The sequence below is a fragment of the Xenopus tropicalis genome, chromosome 8 (assembly GCF_000004195.4).
Source record: "Xenopus tropicalis strain Nigerian chromosome 8, UCB_Xtro_10.0, whole genome shotgun sequence".
Classification (NCBI taxonomy): Eukaryota; Metazoa; Chordata; class Amphibia; order Anura; family Pipidae; genus Xenopus; species Xenopus tropicalis.
In genome coordinates, this window is record NC_030684.2 from 24,939,590 (window position 1) to 24,954,940 (window position 15,351).

General features: G+C 42.8%; 1 long non-coding RNA gene across 2 annotated transcripts; it reads right to left on the reverse strand.

The window, feature by feature from the left end:
* Nucleotides 1-565: 565 nt before the first annotated feature.
* On the reverse strand, nucleotides 566-14,592 carry LOC108645248. Of its 2 annotated transcripts, none has more exons than XR_004220039.1 (3): nucleotides 14,026-14,592; nucleotides 13,852-13,914; nucleotides 566-605 (listed from the first exon to the last, which is right to left on the reverse strand). It is a non-coding gene; the product is annotated as an uncharacterized LOC108645248 (long non-coding RNA). The 2 variants fall into 2 exon arrangements; XR_004220040.1 differs by having other exon boundaries at nucleotides 572-605; nucleotides 13,842-13,914.
* Between the last annotated feature and the right edge of the window lie 759 nt (nucleotides 14,593-15,351).

The window sequence follows — 15,351 nt, forward strand, 5'->3', positions numbered from 1 at the left end:
TTCACTCCATCGGTTAGACTGCAGAAGCCGGGGTCTGCAGGCTGCCTGGGGCCCAGTGGAATGGAAGGGAATGCAGAATTCACCTGGTGCTTAACTGCGCTCATGTGTATGCCGCCATATTCCTCTCATTTAACATCGCGCATTGATTCTGGGAGAAAATCCGATTGCCGTTAAGGAGTCAGGAAGGAATTTTTCCCTCTAATGAAGCAGATTGGCTCAAAGCTTCTCAGAGGTTTTTTTTGCCTTCCTCAGAATCAAAAAAGCGCATTTTATATCATCAATAAAACTGTGTTTTCACAGATTTACCATCAAGCCGCTGTGTGTGTGCCCTTTATTCTGGGTATTGGTTGGTCTCATTTGACAAGGGTTACATATAGAGGGGTGGAGAGTGGGAATGTATGTGAGATTGGATCAAATCAGCAGTGAAGAAACACTGAAAGGTTCAGTACCTGTGAGTGACAGTGCTCTTGCGGGTATGGCTGCCCCACCAAGCATTCTCACACTGGCCCAACAGGCTGGAGATTCTGTTCACAAAGGCCATTCCTGGCATCCCCCCCACCATTCCCCATCATGGCATGAAGGCTGTATATACATCCATCAAAAAGCTGTGGGGAAAGAAAAACAATGATTAGTCAAATAAACTCAAACCAGGGATTAATGTGATAGTCACACAGTAACAGCTAATCCTTATAAAAGGGAACAAAAAAATAAGGCAATATTTTTGATTGCATTTCAGTCTATAGGGATATTGTCCCTATTCCAAAATCAAGCAGCCCCCCCTCCTGCCAGCACCTTCTTCCCTAGCCTACACTGCCATTTAAAAGGATCTACAATTTTGCAATCTGCGTAACCATACCATCAAGGAGCAAATGTCTGACACTATGAATGACACCCTAAGGGCTGTACCATAAGTGGGACAGGGGGGATTAGGTGACTTGCATGATCCCAAGCAGACAGTGACTGCAGGTTACACATGGGCAGATGCTGACCAGTTTAGCTGACAAATGACTGAAGGTTATCTGGCTCTTTCTACCTAGCTTTAGGCTGTCTAAAACACACACAAAATATATACAATGTATTTAAAAATTTGAGTTTTACCATATTAATACAAACTTTTCAGCATTTAAGTTTTGTATTTAGCTCCCTCAACAATTAGAGAGATTTGATCTCTTTTATAGTCAGTGATTGCTCTGGGCAGTATATACAGCACTACATTTATTCCTCAGTGCTGTACAACAGTCTGGTGTAAATTCCCTGCACTGTTACACACTGGAATTAAAATGATTTTTTACCATTTGATTTACACCATATCCTAAGAGATACCTAAAAAATATATACCTAAAAGTTAAAAAGCAGATTTGGTGATTGTATAAGTATTCACCCTGTAACAATGCTAGGTAGAACCACCTTTGGCTGCTATTACAGTTGCCAGTACATACGAGGTTTAGAGAATTATAACAAGTCTATTAGGCAGGGTTGAAACTGACTTATGTGGAGTGAGAGAGTCCGCAATGTGCTCTGTCCTATCTGAGCTGAAGCTCCATTTAGTCAGTTCATCAATTCCTGCTCTGCTACAGCTATCTCAGTCACCTGTAAATAAAGTGATTGTGAATTGGAAATGTCTAGAAGCACCAACACTTTATTCACAAAGCGGTAGGCAACCTTATCTCATAGAAGGGCCCTACCAAGTGCTTTAGCGAGTAGTGTGCTGTCTCTGGTACATAGGTCTAAAGAACTAAAGAAAGACACATGTCGATCAAGTGCAACCGTTTGTATCCATATCAAAGACTGTAATTAACATTTTACTAAAATCGATTTTTTTAGTAACTTTTTAGTTTTTAGTATTTTCTCACTTATTAAAAAGCCAAACCCTTCTCGAAGCTATCTAATGTATCTGCCTGTACAACCATTTCAGGGAGAGAATTCCCCCACAAGAATTACTTACCATGTAAATAATATACGGGTTCCCGTGGGTTAGCACACACACAAGTCCAACATCACCCTGCACAATGCTGGAGTGGGCTACAGTTCCAGACTCTGGAGCATCCTGTACATTAAATAAAATACCAACAGTTCCCAACAGTGACCCAGCAATACTCTCACAAGGCAGTGATCACAGGCAAATAAACCCAATAAGCAACCAAACTGTAATAGAAACTCACAAAGCAACCAGCAACCCAAGAAATGGCCCAAACCTTGCTAGTAAATCAAACACTGAGCTAACGAAACAAGCCTGTGTTACCGCAGTTGAAAACCAAGATGTACTTTATAGGAAACTGGTTAAACTTTAAAGGTAATGTTAATTTAGGAACAAAACAAGGACAACACTATCCAGAGCCCTAAAGAAACAACATGGAGACTAATTGCTAACCTGCTATTGTGGGTTGGTGCTTTTTAATCAACATGAACCAATACACTCACATCTTCTAGCTTTTAACTATTCATTACTCTTATTTTCAAGATCTTTAGCAAAAAGATTGAAAACAAATCTATACATCCTCTGAACAAGCTCAGTGAGTATCAGATACCAAGAAAGCAACTAAAACTGTTAGCCCGATAATATAGAACCACTGTAGAACTAAAACAAAGACAATTGATGACAGAACATATGGGCTCTAGATGTGGGGAAGAGCAGGGCAATTACAAACGGATCCAATGTTTACCCCTTTTTTATGTAAACTCCTCTTATCTGTGTCTGTTCAACTGTCCAAACTAATTGCACTTTTCGTTCCACTTTTCTAGAAATGATTGAATGTGACGATAATAGCTTGTATACGAGCTAACTATAACACTTTTTTTGTAACTGTTACAGTAAAAGCTCACAAATAAAACAAAGTTCAGGTTAGAATATTTCCATTAAGCAGACCTATAGGAAAGGAAAAAAAAAAAAATATATATATATATATACACATATACTGGTAAGGGCTATCTGTAGAAGATAGTAGAGCAGATACTGGGTATGGGTATGGCAATTTAAGGAAGGGGGGAACCAGAGAAGGAACAGTAAAGGCCCCCATACACGGGCCGACTATAGCTGCCGATATCGGTCCCTTGGACCGATTCGGCAGCTAATCGGCCCGTGTATGGGGAGAGCAGAGCGGCCTGGCCGACCGATATCTGGCCTGAAATTGGCCAGATCTCGATCGGCCAGGTTAGAAAATCTGGTCGGATCGGGGACCGCATCGGCTCGTTGATGCGGTCCCCGATCCGACTGCCCCATTGCCGCCCACATAATCCGATCGTTTGGCCCCAGGGCCAAACGATCGGATTATTTTTTACCTAAATGCTCCCCGATATCGCCCACCCGTAGGTGGGGATATCGGGGGAAGATCCGCTCGCTTGGCGGATCTGCTCGTGTATGGGCACCTTTAGAGTCAGAAGGGTGTTTGGGCAGATAAGGTAGAGGAGATGGGGAGAGTAAGGGCTCTGGCACACGGGGGAGATTAGTCGCCCGCGATTAACTGCGCGAAATCACACCGCCGCGTCTGCCATCCCGCCGGCGACTTACATTTTCGCCGGTGGGATGGCAGGGGTAGGCAACTCGGGGAGATTAGTCGCCCGCGAACAGGGAGTTAATCGCGGGCGACTAATCTCCCCCGTGTGCCAGAGCCCTTAAGGTTGTGATGACAAATAGGTTGTGAGCAGAAGAGATAAGGAGAACAACAGAGTGAAGGATAACAGATTAGAAAATGAAGGAAAAAGAACAGAAAGATACTGCAAAAAAGGGTTGGGAAGAGAGAAGAGGGTGAAGAGCTTGCAAATCTTCCCTCTTTACTCCTTAACACATCACTATGTACCAGTTTATAATAGCAACCCTTAACTAACAAATAGAAGGACTATCAGCTTCACATCTCTGTTGGATGAGTACACTGGCAGCTGAAGGTATGAACAGTTGAAGCATAAAGTCCGACATCCATTCTTCCTACAGACATCTAAATCAAGAGGGAATTTGGAAATTCAAATATGTTTTCATTGAACACCAGCATAGAGTGACTGCTCTGACCACACTCACATATACACTGCAGTATTAATAACCCCTACTGCTCACATTGCACAATATAAAAAACAACACTTGTGTACTGCACTGATAGCCCTGCATATACACCTGCATACACTGTAATCAAAACTGCTACACATACTGCATACATTGCATATATTCTGCTGAGTGTACCTACATGTACATGGCCATTTACTGAAATGACAACCTCTGTATATAAACCTACTTTAAGCAAAGCAGCATGATTTGTACAGGTATCAGACCCCTTATCCAGAAACCCATTATCCAGAAAGTTCCGAATTACGGAAAGGCCATCTCCTATAGACTCCATTATAAGCAAATCATTCTAATTTTGAAAAATGGTTTCTTTTTTTCTGTAATAATAAAACAGAACCTTGTATTTGATCCCAACTAATATATAATAACAGGTCCCACACCCGTACTCAAAGCATCTTGGCATATACACCTGCATACACTGCCCACATGGCACCTGTACCCATAAACCTACACATGTTGCACTGAAAATATCTTTACTCCATTCCTTTCACTCTCCACTCCTGCATATGCTGACTTGGCAATTGAACAAACTGCACAGAAGCTGCATATATCAGCTGCAACACCAGGTATAATGTATGCCATACATACGCCAGATTGTGGCCATTTCTGCACTTTGCATGCTGCGCTCAGATTCACAAATGAACCCTATGGAATCCCTCCGATTAGTTTATTCCAACCTTCATACACAGCATTCCGTTCTTTGGTGTATTAACAATATGCTTACAGTTTAAATGCCAACCCATTCCTGAATTCTCTGTTCCACCTCTTGCATTCTAAATTCTACAACCTCCACATGGGAAAAAAGGAGCTACATAAAGTGCTTGATAAGCCTCTCAGAGGCAGAAGGCAGGTTTAACAACTTGATCGTGACAGGAGAAGATGGAAAAATGTAATACAAATGTAAAACTCATACATACATGGGACCTTGCCAAACCAGTGAATCTGCCTTTCTGTTGCTTGTAGAGAGGCTTCAGAGATAATTCTGCTTTGAATAAAAGGCCTTTGTCTTCTCTTTACTGCCATAATTCTGTTTGTATTCTCCCAAAACACTTATGTCGTAGTGGCGGTTAATCTCTTACAGGGATGCATAAGGGCGAAGACACATGGAGCTACTTAGTAGCAGCCAGAAAATACCATAGATAATACTGAGAATTGAATCTGCTAAAACACACGTAGAGACAATTATCAGCACTGTCCATTTTTGTAGTAGCTCCATGTGTCTGCACCCTTGGGGGCCTAGCAGGTAAATTAAAGGTAAACATGGCAAACACTGGGAGAGCCAACTATGAGAACTGTCCCTTAGGTTTGCTAACCGGCTGACCGCCCAAATAAACCAGAAAATGTACCCGGCATAGATATTTCCCTGTACCAGGACTATTCCTCTAGAAGACAAAAGCGATAACTAAATGTAAAATGGAAGTAACAAAACATCATTTACCAGACTGCAAAACATTTAATAAGCTCTAAATTTTGTGCCTAAAGAAAATCTGTGTTTTGCCACCATGCGCCATCCGACGCAGCAGCGAAGCTAGAACCAAGGTGCAGCTGCCACGAGGCCAGTTAAGTGGCAGAAAGAAAACTCCTGGTAACTTTAACTTTTAACTGGAAATTCTGCTTTTCTAGTGCAGATAGTGAAATTACTCTCTTGTGATGCGGGACTCCCCTAGACACCTCCAGCGCAGAGGGGCGGCATCACAGGAGCCATCTTAGGGCAGATTCAAGGTGAAAATTGCCCCTGGCTAGAACCCTTTGCCAGAGACAGCAATCCAGAGAGCGTGCAATATGGTGGTGGCTCCCCACGCTCAGAGTACGATTTTGAGAGCTCTCCCCCACCCACACAACCACTACCAGAACAGGCAGTACAACTGATATTAACAGCAATTGCTCTGCGGGCAATAGACCAGGCCATAATGACCCCAGGTACCTTACTGCAGGGACACACAGACTTATCCAAAAGGTAGGGTGCCCCAGGCAGACTGGGACTATCCCAAGCCTCCTGCTTGTTATTACTGACAATTGGAAGGCACCCCAACAACCAGTGCTCACTGCTGGATATCCCTTGGCATCTGTCCCAGACTGTAACATGCAGTATCCTGATCCCTGGTCCATTCGGGATTTAGCCACACACACTTGCCGACTTGACCACCATGAAATATCAACCTCTATGGACAAGATACTCAGGAGGGGACCAATCACACACAGGCTCAATATACTTTTCACCCATGGTGATTCATTAGCTGACTGTACTGGCACCCAAACATGCACTTATACCTGAAATGAATGGCCATTTTTTGGCAGCTTTTTAATGGGTAGAAGCCCTCACTACCTCCCATAGGACCAATCCACATCTTCTACAGGACTATCTGGAGCATAATTTAGATTAGTAGACTAATCTCCCTAGTGTTAACAACACATTTACAATTACAGGGAAAAGGCCTTTCCCAACTAGGGGTCGGCACGGAGGGACAGGGACAGTTATTTTGGGGAAAAAATTGCTTTGTTTTCCGATACTGGTGATTAAACTGTGTGAAGATTGAAATCCCAAGAACTGGTATAAATATATTCATTTTAAGTTTACTATGCTAAGGTCACTCAATTAATGAAATGCACTGCATGTCACTGCACAATGTGTCATTGTCAAACCGAGCAGGAGAGGAGCCCTCAGCGCTCATAGCTTGGAACTTAAGGGGCCCAAATTCAGACAATCTCTAGTGTTCCATTACATTACAAAATATCAGCCCCATATCCTGCTACTGCAGGAGACCCATCTCGAGGGACAATGCCTACTGGCATTAAAAAAGCCCTTGGGAGGCTCATGGCTATCACGCCCCCTTATGCCAGAGGCACTTCTATTTTGATTAGAAAACACATACCTTTTAAACTTCACTTCATGACTTACATACAGACCCTCAGGGCAGATTTGTAGCCCTTTCTTGTACCTTAGCTATCCAGCCACTGACCATAACAAGTATATATGTACCACCAACCTTTCAGCTCCAGGCAATGCAGCAGGTAAGGCAAGAAGCTACAGGATACCCAGCAGCCCCACTAGCAGCCTGATAGGCAATCCCACACCCTGATGGACACTATACTGTTACTTTGGGCCTCACCGACATCTGAAAGTGGAAAGATCTATCCACATGGGCTCCTGCCAATCCACTAAGTATAAACACACTAACCAGAATCAACTTAGCCTTAGCTATTTCTCACTTACACAGACTAGTGGACCAAATACTATATGGTCTGGTCTGCCCATACAGTCCTCCTTAAGATAAATATAATACCAGCAGGACGATCCCAAATTTGTAGCCTTAGTTCACCGTGGCTATGCGAGGCGGGCTCTAAGGAGCCTCAATGGACTTCAGGGACACTAATAACAACACTGCAAGCCCTGACGTAGTCTGGGACGATTGTAAGGCTACAATTACGGGGACATTACTTGGTGCTATAGCTGGAGCGAGAAGAGCGGCCATTCAAAAAGGGAATGATGTCCAATGATTTCTTTCAGAGGCAGACCCCCACACTGCCTCATCCACTGAGGAAACAGTACAGTAACTACAGCCTAAGCGGGATGAGCTTGGCAGGGGACAGGTTGACACCGAGCTGTTAAAATATGAGTGCTTGCCAAAGCCTAGCAGCCCTTCTCCATATAAAATAGCCATAACCATGAGAGACACCCCTCCTCCACGTTAGCGGCTGGAGGGGACTCCAACATACTTCTGGATCCACACTTAGACTGCTCGGCCAGACACTCCAGTATTCCTTCTAGACGTCTGACATGATGTAGAGAACTGCCACACTGAAAAGGACTATACATTCTATTTACACAGACATAATACTTATTGGAGAATAGATTATATTTTTATTTCCCATAATTCATTACATCAAGTCGTAAGCAGTCAGACTCTCACTAGAATGTAGTTGGACCACTGGATGTAGCAGATTCTATAAAATTGTATGAAAATTCTAAAAAAAAAAATCCCCTCAAAGCTTCCACTTTAAAGAAATTTTTCTGCATTTTTGTGGGGTAAAAACACACAAAACAATACACTGACCCACCCAAAATCATATATTTTTGAGCTGTGGGAACACGTACTTATGTGTAACTTATGCATAACATTCATGAATCACACTGTGAATATATATATTTATAGCTCCAACCCTGGAAGGCTAAAGGTTACTGTTCTCGAGCATATTTAACATATAAAAAAGCTGAGACAGAGAGAAACGTTCTGGGATTACCCTTTAATTCACTGGCCATTTACCTTACTGGGATAAATGTATATGTGCCCCATCCATAGTACTAGTGCCCATATCAGCCTGGGATTTATTATGTTGCTTTGAAAAACTGTTCTTCCACTTCAGCTTATTCTTCAGCCCATTCTTAGCGCAGCCCATTTTCTAAACGCTTCTCCTCCTACAGGTTTAGGGGTACAACACTCAAACTCTCTACACTTCTTCGCCCTATAGCGGAGCAGGCTGCTTGTGCTTTTCTAAGGGATCCCACCCCGTCTTTTTGTGGCGCCGCTCTGAACACCCCAAAATTTCCATTGACTTTGACAGGAAAGATTTTCAAACTGCTGCCACACTTACAGCTCTGAAGCTACACTCCCCAAACTTGAATAACATAATCATGGGGTCACCCCAAATGAAACAGCGACATTTGTTGGACAACTCAAAGTGGAAGGGGCCAACAGCGGCCAATCCAATTTCACCCATTGACTTTAATGGAGACATTTAAACTGCTGCCAATCTTAGAGCTCTGGAGCCAAACCCACCAAACTTGAATCACATAGTCAAGGGGGAAACCCATACGAAAAGGAGATTTTTCTTGGGTGCCCAAAAGTGTACGGAGCTACCAACAGCCAATCAGATTTAATTCACTGAATTTCATTGTTTAACATTTAAAATACTGCCATTCTCACACTATTTATGCCAGAGACAAATGAAGCAGCATTTGTTTATCCCTTTCTGGTCGCTGGTACTGATGATTGAAGCAAAAATAATCTAGCGAAATGTTTTTACCCAGGTCTAACAATCATGTTGTTTCTGCTACATTGTTTCACGACATGTGACTTCACCCCTAGAAATGTGACAGTTGGCTTTGTCCGTTGGTTGACTTGTGACGAGAGGTAAGTCTGCATCCCCTCTGAGAGATTTTTTTGCCAATTAACCCTTATTTTAGCTAAAAAAAGATGGGAAATAGTTGGGTGATGCCCCCCTAGACTAGCGGAAGTTGCTCCTCTCACAGATTTTAGTGAATTTGGAGAATTTTAGAGATGACATTAATCTTAGCGCTGGTTGGGAGACACAGACACAGGATTTGGCAGTTGGCAGGGCTGCAGCAAATATATCCTTTTTTTTTTGACTGGGGACCCCATAAACTTTTGGAGGCCATACAATACATACATTTTTGCTTCCAATATTGACAATGCTAAGGTACAGATGGCAGTTATATTATTTCTGTTCATGGGTGAGTGGAGCAGATACAGATACTGGGGTAGAGGAACAAATTAAATACAATGATACAAGGGGCAATTTGCGGTACTTTGGCACCCATCGATAGTAGCCTGGGGCGTGTTTCCCAAAATTGCCCCCTGGCACAACAGCTAACAAAATTAGCCTGACAAGCAAAAAAAGGGGGGGAAGCATTTTAGGCAACTTTGCATGATTAATGGTAGCTTGGGGAGTGGAGTCAAAGTTCCCAAAAGTGCCCCTGGCACCAAAGCTCCCCAAATTGCCCCCATTATTTGCTCTTGTTTGGGGACAAGCTTATCATGAAAGTGTCTGTTGGAAATATGTCAGTGTGTTTCCAAATTACATTTGCCCAACAGGCAGGAAGGAGTGGGGGTAATTTTTTTGCCACTGTCACCTAGTGCACTCATCAGGGGGGTAACACTGCTTAGGGGCCTATTAGTTATGGGGTGTGGAAAACAAAATCATGTATTGTCCTATATGGCACAAGGGGGCTGGATATTACACCTGTGCTGGGCCACAGAGGGAGTTAAGAGCTGAGAAACAGAAAATCATAATCACTGTCTCGCTGACCCTACACCCGTGCTTAATTAGCTGTCCCTGAACTACAAGTCCCAGAATCCCATGTGGCTGAGCTGTAGTTCTAAGGCAATGTGTATTTCATATTCTTTGTTTACTTACTTGTGCTTTTCAACATTTAGACCATTTACACTACCTCTCTCTAGCTGTAACTGACAACTTTCATTTGGGTGCTAGGGTCCCACTCTTCCTAGCAACGGTCAGTAGCACCAGCGCTAGAGTGGATGATGGGTAAAGGAGGGCCACAATAGAAAGACAAGTAGCACAAATCAGAAGAATAAATAGCTAGCATTAGGATTCCTTACGTTAGGGGTGCAGGGGCACTGATCAGAGCTGAGTTGGCTATGGGGGAGCAGGCACGTTGGGTATGTGCAGGGAGAAGCATGTTCCATTGGAATATTGAGATGATCCCTGCATTTATGGGACTGGGAAATCTCAGTGCATGATGGGATCTGTAGTCATGTCACAAGCCAGCCCTGACATTATAAGCAATACAATGCTAATGGCTTGACCTCAGAGTGCATCATGGGAGACGAAGGCCCTTTACACAAGCCAGTGAGGAAAGTCTACATTCTCGATGACCATCATATTTGTTAGCTAAATAGCACACACAAGAGCTGTCAGGCACCTTTACATCCAATTATAGTTTTAAGAAATTGAAAACCTGACAGTTATTGGACTTATAGTTTGATTCCTTCCATGTCATTTTGGTATGGGATATTGGTGAGCTCATATTCTTATATATGATAGAGGGGGTTATGCACTGTACCCCTGGTTGCTCTTAGAGCCTTTTGAGGCCCCTGAAATGTTAAACATGAGCAGTTTTGCAACTCTGCATTGATATTACCTGGTCCCAATGGGCCCCCTACTCTCCTGCGGCTCCAGAAGTGGCAGGGCCCTCTGCCCCTAGTATTCTCCTGCTCACAATCCCTTGTATCTCTTTTCCCCTATAGTGTAAGTTATTGAGAGCGATACAGAGAATCCAGAGAACAACAGCGACATCGGCGATACAGAAGGGAGAAGCAGTGAGAACGAGAGAGAAGAAGGGAGAAGATTCGAGTGGTTCTCAGCCCAGAGGATATTTACATCTTCCTAACTGGGGTCCTCTGGACAAAGGTACTGGTCCTACATTTATCCCCTCTATAATATGAGTAAGATGATCTTTCCCTATTGGCTATAGGAACTGTCATGCTGCTTATTATCATTTCAGCTATTTTCATATTTCCCACCTGTAGATCTGTAAGTAAGATTTGAGCTGGGTTCCCACAGTGCAACAGTCACACTGCTGTCGTTCCAGGGGTTTCCCAACTAACAACAACTGGATATCTAGGGGCCAGAATGGCAGTATTGAAAGATTAATTAAAAGAAGAGTTACAATTCCTAGCCACCCATGTAAAGGGATATAACGGAAGGTAATGCTATGTGAGCAAAATAAATCCCCTTTTAATAAGATTGTTTAACAATAACACAAGTAATAATCAACCCACAGAGTTCAGTTGTGTTTTGGTTGCCAGGTTTTGTGACCCGACAACCACAGAGCATAATCACTTATATATTGGAAATACGCAAAATAGCAATACTTCATATATTCTTAACAAGCAATTTTTGGGAGCGCATCCTGTCAGGAAAATGATGCACAATGCTGCCACTTTGTCACCCTAAGCAATGATACAAGCCGCAGCGCCACCAAACCAGCACCCCGTGTTATATCATTTAGTTCAGTTGGAGGGTTATTGTTCCTTTTCATACAAAGTGTGAGCATTGGGGGGCAGAGGATGCTGGAAGTTGTAGTTTTACTGCAGCTACAGAATGACACTGTGCCTAAACTCAACTGAACATTTAGTTGGACATATAATTGTCTTGCAGGGGTTATGGCCATTGCAGTGTGACTGTGCATTAGAAATAGCGGGACTGGGATTTATTGAGGGGCTCATACACTAGCATACATAGTCAATAGCAGTAATGTATAATATTTAAACATACGTTTTTACCTTTGGCAGCGGAAGCTGTGAAATGATTGGCTGATCTGACTAGTCCTGGCTTAAACCAATGGGATAAGAAGTCTGATCATTTCATTACTGCTTGAGCTTGTAGGTTACCAGCAGCTACAAACAGTTGTATTATTTATCCCCACTAAAGCAGTGACTAATACCAACCTTTCTTTCCTGATACAGGACATTCAAGATGGGTGCCAAGCTGTGTAACATCTTACATCAGCAGCGTCACACTGAGGTAAGGCTGATGGAAATATAAAGCCATTGTTTCCTGCCTGAGGATGAGAGGCCTTGCCCCCAGATATAAAGGGGAACTGTCACTGCAAAGAGAAATTCCTCTGCTTACAATAAATATTTAGTAACCCTGTTTGTATTTCTCTGCTGTTCTCACAAATATGTTTAAGTTGAATATTCATTATAGTTTGGAGGCGTTATTAGCACTTCATTATTTTTTCCATTCTCTATAGACCGACGCCATCGATCAGTGTTTTGATGTCTCCGAGCCCTGGGCAAGGCCTTGCCTTTTGGATACGAGACACCAGCTGGTGCGGGACATCCAGAAGGAGATGCGCATAGCAGCGGGGGCGCAAAAGATGTTCCGGGCCAGCAAAGGCAAAAAGGCTAAAGCCCAGGTGAAGGAGCTGAGGAACAGCAGTGAGAAAAGGGTGAAAGCCCTTTACTCCTCTCTCCTCAAGCTCAATGCGGAGATCGCTCGGAGGGAAGCGGAGAGCACTCAAGGTGAGCTATAACAATCTCTGGTTTCTTTCCTATTGTCATTATATGGGGAACCCGTGTGGCATCAGCAGATCCACTAAATGGACATTAGCCTGAGCCCCACAGGACTATAAATGAATTTTTGTTGCTTTAACATGTATATTTAAAACCAGTGATTATAGACAGCATTATCTCAAATCAGCAAACAGCCCATAAGCCTTTACCTGGTACCATTCTACCATGTGAACAGAACCACGGGTGGTTGAATTTGTGTTCCTAAGCAACCTTAGGTTTAATCATATCTTTGAATTTTTATATTTGAAATTCCTTATATCTATCAAACTTGTGTTCTATATTTTCAGATGCAGTACCAGAGACGACGGAGGCTACAACTAACAACAGTGTAGCATTCCCAGCAGAAAAGGACACTGGGCCTGAGGTTCTGGTCATTTTAGACCCGACCAGCGACTCTTCCCAAGTGAGTACATTACACTGACATTGCACTCATTTCTTGGGCAGAACAAAAACATTGCCCTTATTATATCCTTGTGACCCCACATTCACTGACTGCTCACCTTGTGCCCCTTATTTGTTTGCAGCACCATCCTGATGCTTCTTCTAAAGAACCGGGGCCAGAGAAAGAACAGCCCCAAGTTCCACCTGATGACAGGTAAGGATTTTTCAGAACAGATTAAAAACCTGCCCCCTACTTTCATCAGATAAGAGCAATACAATCTTAACAATAACTGAACCATTCTTCTAATTAAAGTGAAGTACCTGCAGAGGAAATTGTTGGCGCAGAAGAGGACAAATGGTAAGATACACATGCATTTGGCTGGGAGATTCCACAATCCTCAGTTCAGTAGCACAGTGCCATCTATGAGATATGGGTAGGGATGCCGCAGTATTGGGGAATACAAAGAATCAAGCAACTAAGGGAAGCCATAGGGTAGCTTACAGGTAACCAATCACTAAGCAAGGGATAAAATTTAAGTAGAATGAACATTAACCTGTATTATACTTACAGTGACTTACCAGCACAAGAGGAGGAGGTTCAGGGAGAGGCGGAATCTCTTTTTGCCGAGCCGGAACAACAGCCTGAGAATGAAGAGGAAAGGTAAGATCACGCTGTATGCGCAAGGCCGCAGGTTAGCTTGCTTTCTACTATTACTGTACACTTGCATTATAATGATCTTTTACCTAATTTACCTTATTCCAATAGCGACGTGCAAGTGCATGGAGAAGACTCCTCTGAAACATCGAAGGACCCTCACCCTGGTGATTACTGCCCAACTCAGGATTGCCAGGCAGAGGAGCCATCAGAGGAGACACAAAGCACTCAGTAAGACAAACCCTCAATACTGAAAATGAACACTTACATTTTATATATATATATTTTTTTTTTTTGCACAAAACAAAATTCCTGTTTCTTCCGTTGCAGAGAGCTACAGTTCTGCAGCTTTTCGGCAAGAGACTTTCGCCGGATAAAAGTTTTAGGCAGGGGGAGTTTTGGCAAGGTAATTAATTCAGTCTCTAATTAGAACTTAGCATTAAATACAGGGGAACATTCAATGTTACTAAACCCACTCTCTAATTCCAGGTTCTACTTGTTGAGTACCTTCCGGCAAATATATACTGTGCCCTGAAGGTACTCAAAAAGGAAGACATAAACACCTTCGAAGAATTACAACGGTGAGCTCATGATTCCAAAATTCTCCATTTTATATACTTTTCATTTCTCGTGCCTTCCCTTCACCCAGTTGCTTTTGTTACCATTATATTTGACTCTACGCTGACTCATTTGCTCTTTTATCTTTCAGCATTTTAGCCGAAAAGGAAAATTGGGCAGACGTGAACCCAGACAACTTCATAGTGGATTTATATGCCACATTTTCCACCAAATTTCATCTTTTTTTTGTCATGGAGTTTGTTGCAGGAGGAAGTCTGAGAACCCATCTGGACACCTGTGGGCACTTCGACCTAGAGAGGGCTAAGTAAGTATAAATTAGGTGAATATTTGGGCTTTTATACATACAGTCTATCAGTTACAGGAGACTGAAGAGCAGGGGAGGATGAGAGAACTGGCAATTGTGCTACACTAAATATTAACGTTCATAAATAAAGGCCACCATATAGTGATCAAAGTATTTTTCCTTATCCTTGCAGGTTCTACGCTGCCTGTATACTCCTAGGCCTGGAGGCCGTACACATGAAGGATGTTGTTCACAGGTAAGAGTTTATAAAGGGGCTAGGTACCTTTAGTGGTGAGTACAACCTGGAGTTTAATACCTGCTGCAAGTTAGCAGCAGTGCAGCTACAGGTTCAAAGTTACTTCTTGGAAGTCTAAGGGAAGGAAATAGGACAGGAGGCAGAGTTTTTAAGCTTGGCTTTTGACTCTATGCTATGTCACAGCAGTTTTAATGTGTCGTTATAATATTTCCATTTTGTTTCAATGCAGAGATTTAAAGCCAGGAAATCTCCTTATGGATAAGGACGGCTATATAAAGATTGCCGATTTTGGCATGCATCGCTCTC